This window comes from Salvelinus namaycush, chromosome 9 (assembly GCF_016432855.1).
Source record: "Salvelinus namaycush isolate Seneca chromosome 9, SaNama_1.0, whole genome shotgun sequence".
Lineage (NCBI taxonomy): Eukaryota > Metazoa > Chordata > Actinopteri > Salmoniformes > Salmonidae > Salvelinus > Salvelinus namaycush.
This window is the reverse complement of record NC_052315.1, coordinates 20,734,423-20,741,710: the sequence shown is the minus strand read 5'-3', so window position 1 is coordinate 20,741,710 and position 7,288 is coordinate 20,734,423.

The following is a 7,288-nucleotide window of genomic DNA, read 5'->3' as shown; positions in this document are numbered from 1 at the left end:
ACTTTTTGTTCCGGTATCTCCCGATTTACAAATTTAAGCACTGTTAATGGTGAGAGCAATGTTAGATTATTTGACTTGAGCCCGTTGTCATCTGTTAATAATTGTACAATTAGCCTAGCAGTAGTAATTATCGTGTAATGGGTTAGTTGGAATTATCAATGTGCATTGCATTTGGGCAAAGGGAAAGTACAAAGGCTGAGTGCAATAATTATTCTATAAGGGTTGAATAGGAGCCATATGTCTGGGGTTGGAGCTGATAGATCGTAATTACTATTCTATAACACTGTCTTAAGTCTTTACTGTTTATATCATTATGTACTCTTAGTATGAATATAAATGTTTTATATATTCTTCGAGATTGAAAGTAGTGTTAGGTTTAAGCTCGTTGTGTATGAGAAGTGCAATTATCTAGTGGACTTCAGGAGACTGTGGGAATGTGTACTCCCAATAACTCAAGGCCTCTCCTGACTGATAAGACCCATGAAAGGCACAGAGGAGTACAAAGGTTCTGGACTCAGGTTGGGACACGATAACATCAATAGGAAGAACAGACTAGCAACAGAGACTGATTGTCCATCCTAGACATAGAAGGGGGGAGGGCCTAGTCGGAAGGTATAAATATATGTGCTTGTGTGACCTGTATACGTGAATTGCAGCAGGAACACCCAGTGTGGTGAATACATTTAGCTTGAGTTTTTCTTGGTCTGTCTGGATGATTGCACCAGAAATTAGAACCTAAAACCAATAACAGGCGAGGTTAGCATTTGTTTCAATTTTTTTAATTGAACCTTTATTTAACAGCCTGGGATCGAATAGGGTCTGTAGTGACTTTGATTAAATGTAATACACTATACGTTAATTTGTCCAAATACTTAACACCTTCAAATGGGGGACTAGACACAAAAAGTTATTTAATTTCTAAATGGTAAAACAGATTTGTATGAACATTTCCTCAATAAAAGGTGACATTCTATACTGTCACCTCATATAAAATATGTTGAACAAAAATATAAACGCAACAAGTGTTGATCCCATGTTTCATGAGCTGAAATAAAAGATAACCAGAAATGTTCCATACGCACAAAAAGCTTAGTTCTCTCAAATTTAGAGCATACATTTCTTTACATCCCTGTTAGTGATCATTTCTCCTTTGCCAAGATAATCCATCCACCTGACAGGTGTGGCATATCAAGAAGCTGATTAAACAGCATGATCACTACACAGGTGCACCTTGTGCTGAGGACAATAAAAGGCCACTCTAAAATGTGCAATTTTGTCACACAACTGGCATACTGACTGCAGGAATGTCCACCACAGCTGTTGCCAGAGAATTTAATGTTAATTTCCCTACCATAATTTTAGAGAATTTGGCAGTACGTCCAACCGGCCTCAACCGCAGACCACGTGTAACCAAGCCAGCCCAGGACCTCCACATCCGGCTTCTTCACCTACGGGATCGTCTGAGACCAGCCACCCGGACAGATGATGAAACTGTGGGTTTGCACAACCGAAGAATTTCTGCACAAGCTGTCAGAATCGATCTCAGGGAAGCTCATCTGTGCAATTTGAATGCACAGAGATACCACGATGAGATCCTGAGGCCCATTGTTGTGCCGTTCATCTGCCGCCATGACCTCAAGTTTTAGCCTGAGAATGTAGGGCCCCATGTCGCAAGTATCTGTACACAATTCCTGGAACTCTCCCCTAACCCGGGCGACACTGGTCCAATTGTGCGCCACCCTATGGGACTCCCGATCACGGCCAGGTCTGTCTTAGACCGCTGCAAGCTTTTCATTCTAATAGTAATATATCATATGCTCAGTGGTGATATTAGCATGTAAATATTAGTGGGGCAAACATAAAAATAAAGAAAAACCCTTGAATGAGCATGTGTGTCCAAACTTTTGACTGGTACTGTTTTTCTTTATTTTTTACTATTTTCTACATTGTAGAATAACAGTGAAGACATCAACACTATGAAATAACACATATGGAATCATGTAGTAACCAAAAAAGTGTTAAACAAATCAAAATCGTATGTTCGCTGCAGCTAGCAACTGGAACGAGCTGCAACAAACACTCAAACTGGACAGTTTTATCTCAATCTCTTCATTCAAAGACTCAATCATGGACACTCTTACTGACAGTTGTGGCTGATTTGCGTGATGTATTGTTGTCTCTACCTTCTTGCCCTTTGTGCTGTTGTCTGTGCCCAATAATGTGTGTACCATGTTTTGTTCTGCTACCATGTTGTGCTGCTGCCATGTTGTGTTGCTACCATGTTGTTGTCATGTTGTGTTGCTACCATGCTGTGTTGTCATGTGTTGCTGCCTTGCTATGTTGTTGTCTTAGGTCTCTCTTTATGTAGTGTTGTGTTTTTTTGTTTTGTTCTACATATTCAAAAAAAATCCCAAACCCCCGTCCCTGCAGGAGGCCTTTTGCCTTTTGGTAGGCCGTCATTATAAATAAGAATTTGTTCTTAACTGACTTGCCTAGTTAAATAATGGTTAAATAAACAAAATAAAGAAATATATTATATTTGAGATTCTTCAAAGTAGCCACCCTTTGCCTTGATGACAGCTTTGCATACTCTTGGCATTCTTTCAACCAGCTTCATGAGGTAGTCACCTAGAATGCATTTAAATTAACAGATGTGTCTTGTTAAAAGTTAATTTGTGGAATTTCTTTCCTTCTTAATGCGTTTGAGCCAATCAGTTGTGTTGTGACAAGGTAGGGGGGTATACAGAAGATAGCCCTATTTGGTAAAATACCAAGTCCATACTATGTCAAGAACAGCTCAAATAAGCAAAGAGAAACGACAGTCCATCTTTACCTTAAGACATGAAGGTCAGTCAATCCAGAACATTTTGAGAACTTTGAAAGTTTCTTCAAGTGCAGTTGCAAAAACCATCAAGTGCTATGATGAAACTGGCTCTCATGAGGACCTCCACAGGAAAGGAAGACCCAGAGTTCATTAGAGTTACCAGCCTCAGAAATTGTAGCCCAAATAAATTCTTCACAGAGTTCAAGTAACAGACACATCTCAACATCAACTGTTCAGAGGAGACTGCATGAATCAAGCCTTCATGGTCGAATTGCTGCAAAGAAACCACTACTAAAGGACACCAATAATAAGAAGAGACTTGCTTGGGCCAAGAAACATAAGTAATGGAAAATCTGGTGAAAATCTGTCCTTTGGTCTGATGAGTCCAAATTTGAGATTTTTGGTTCCAACTGCCGTGTCTTTGTGAGACGCAGAGTAGGTGAAGGGATGATCTCCGCATGTGTGGTTCCCACCGTGAAGCACGGAGGAAGAGGTGTGACGTTGTGGGGGTGCTTTGCTGGTGACACTCAGGGAATTATTTAGAATTCAAAGCCAGCATGGCTACCACATTATTCCGCAGCGATATGCTGATAAGTTGTTTTTTAAGTTGTTTTAAAGAAGAAGAAAAAAACGTTTATTTAAGTCAGTTAAAACCTCTCTGGGATATGTGGGACGGTAGCGTCCCACTTGGCCAATAGCCAGGGAAAATGTAGAGCGCCAAATTCAAAAAAATGATATAAAATCAAACTTTCATTAAATCACACATGTAAGATACCAAATTAAAGCTACACTTGTTGTGAATCCAGCCAACATGTCAGATTTCAAAAAGGCTTTTCGGCAAAAGCATAAGATGCTATTATCTGATGATAGCACAATGTCAACAAAGAGAGAGTAGCATATTTCAACCCTGCCGGCGCTACTCAAAACGCAGATATGAAATATAAAACATGCATTACCTTTGACGAGATTCTTTTGTTGGCACTCCAATATTTCCCATAAACATCAGAAATGGTCCTTTTGTTCGAATAATTCCGTCCATATATGTCCAAATTGTCCATTTATTTGGAGCATTTGATCCAGAAAAAAACAGCTCCATTTTTGAACAACGTCACTACAAAATATCTAAAAAATTACCTCTAAACTTTGCCAAAACATTTCAAACTACTTTTGTAATACAACTTAAGGTATTTGTAAACATTAATAATCGATCAAATTGAAGACGGGTCTATCTGTTTTCAATACAGGAGAGCAACAAACTAACGCTACTTTTTTTAGTCTTGCGCAACTCTCAAACAGTACACATGACGTTACACTGCTTCCTGATGGCCTTCTTCTTCATTGCACAAATGAATAACCTCAACCTATTTCCTAAGACTGGTGACATCCAGTGGAAGCAGTAGGAACTGAGAACAGGGTGATTAGAAATCTGGCTTCCCAATGAAACCTCATTGAACAGACAGTGACATAAAAAATTAAAAAATCTGAATGGTTAGTCCTCGGGGTTTTGCCTACTACATGTTCTGTTATACTTACAGACATGATTCAAACAGTTTTAGAAACTTCAGAGTGTTCTCTATCCAAATATACTAATAATATGCATATCTTATATTCTGGGGATGAGTAGAAGGAAGTTGAAATTGGGCACGCTATTTATCCAAAAGTGAAAATGCTGCCCCCTATCCTAGAGATTAAGAACAAATTCTTATTTACAATGACAGCCTACCCTGGCCAACTCCGGACAACGCTGGGCCAATTGTGCGCTGTTCTGTGGGACTCCCGATCACGGCCGGGTCTGTAGCGATGTAGTGCCTTAGACCGCCATCCCATCTGGTTTGCACTTAGTTGGACTATCATTTGTTTTTCAACAGGACTACGACCCAACACACGTCAAGGGTGTGTAAGGGCTATTTGAACAAGAAAGAGAGTTATAGAGTTCTGCATTAGATGACCTGGCCTCCACAATCACCCTACCTCAACCCAATTGAGATGGTTTGGGATGAGTTGGACCGTAGAGTGAAAGAAAAGCAGCTAACAAGTTCTCAGCATATGTGGGAACTCCTTCAAGACTGTTGGAAAGGCATTCTAGGTGAAGTTGGTTGAGAGAAAGCCAAGCGTGTGCAAAGCTGTCATCAAGGCAAAGGGTGGCTACTTTGAGGAATCTAAAATCTAAAATATATTTTGATTTGATTAACACTTTTTTGGTTACTACATGATTCCATATGTGTTATTTCATTGTTTTGATGTCTTCACTATTATTCTACAATGTATAAAATAGTACAAATTTAGAAAAACCCTTGAATGAGTAGGTGTGTCCAAACTTTTGACTGGTACTGTATATTATAATTTTTTACTTTTTTTGCTAAACAGGTGGGGCTCAAAACAGATGGGGCTCTGCCCCACCTTCCCTGAATGATGCGTCGCCACTGCATATCCTTGACCTTCAACAGATGCACAGCCTTTGGCAGGTGAAAAAAAGCTCTGCTGTGAGAGTAAAAGTCTCCCACTCAATGATGTTCTGTTTCAAAGATGTATGAATGCCACCACTGGGAAGACGGACAAACAAACTAAAGCCAAAGACAAATATGCTGTTAAAATTAACAAGGATGCAGTAGGTTCAAAGACAGATCACTGTAATTTATACCATACACGCTTACAACAATTTAATTTGAATAATATTGAAGTACTAACTAACAATGGAATGTTACTCAATAAATTGGAAAATTATGGGACTTTAAACAGGTGTCCCAACTCTGTGGACACAAATGATCCCATGGGGTGGTGCTTATATTTGTCCTGTTTTCAACTTCATGTGTATATCATCAAACTATTCCTATCATGTAATACTGTATATAAAAGTACCATTGTATGTAAAGTGTATGAATAATACATATGTAACAAAATATCTGTAAAAAAAAAAAGTGAACTTTTGTCCTCCGAAGAGGGGGGTGGATGGGACAATAAAATAAATACAAATAAAGAGGATGTAAGTGGGTGGTGAGTTTCACACTGTAAAAAACTTTAGGTGTCTAGAAAAGTGCCATGTAAGTCCAATGTATTATTATTAAATGTTTTTCTATTTTCTATAGCTTGAAGACCATGTCTTTGTACAGAGACGGAAACTGGTACAAAATACCAAAAAGGTGGACTGCAAGGCTATATTAAGTTGTTTAAAAAATATACACTGCTCAAAAAAATAAAGGGAACACTAAAATAACACATCCTAGATCTGAATGAATGAACTATTCTTATTAAATACTTTTTTCTTTACATAGTTTAATGTGCTGACAACAAAATCACACAAAAATGATCAATGTAAATCAAATGTATCAACCCATGGAGGTCTGGATTTGGAGTCACACTCAAAATTAAAGTGGAAAACCACACTACAGGCTGATCCAACTTTGATGTAATGTCCTTAAAACAAGTCAAAATGAGGCTCAGTAGTGTGTGTGACCTCCGTGTGCCTGTATGACCTCCCTACAACGCCTGGGCATGCTCCTGATGAGGTGGCGGATGGTCTCCTGAGGGATCTCCTCCCAGACCTGGACTAAAGCATCCGCCAACTCCTGGACAGTCTGTGGTGCAACGTGGCGTTGGTGGATGGAGCGAGACATGATGTCCCAGATGTGCTCAATTGGATTCAGGTCTGGGGAACCGGCGGGCCAGTCCATAGCATCAATGCCTTCCTCGTGCAGGAACTGCTGACACACTCCAGTCACATGAGGTCTAGCATTGTCTTGCATTAGGAGGAACCCAGGGCCAACCGCACCAGCATATGGTCTCACAAGGGGTCTGAGGATCTCATCTCGGTACCTAATGGCAGTCAGGCTACCTCTGGCGAGCCCATGGAGGGCTGTGCGGCCCCCCAAAGAAATGCCACCCCACACCATGACTGACCCACCGCCAAACCGGTCATGCTGGAGAATGTTGCAGGCAGCAGAACGTTCTCCACGGAGTCTCCAGACTCTGTCACGTCTGTCACATGTGCTCAGTGTGAACCTGCTTTCATCTGTGAAGAGCACAGGGCGCCAGTGGCGAATTTGCCAATCTTGGTGTTCTCTGGCAAATGCCAAACGTCCTGCACGGTGTTGGGCTGTAAGCACAACCCCAACCTGTGGACGTCGGGCCCTCATACCACCCTCATGGAGTCTGTTTCTGACCGTTTGAGCAGACACATGCACATTTGTGGCCTGCTGGAGGTCATTTCGCAGGGCTCTGGCAGTGCTCCTCCTTGCACAAAGGCGGAGGTAGCGGTCCTGCTGCTGGGTTGTTGCCCTCCTACGGCCTCCTCCACCTCTCCTGATGTACTGGCCTGTCTCCTGGTAGCGCCTCCATGCTCTGGACACTACGCTGACAGACACAGAAAACCTTCTTGCCACAGCTCGCATTGATGTGCCATCCTGGATGAGCTGCACTACCTGAGCCACTTGTGTGGGTTGTAGACTCCATCTCATGCTACCACTA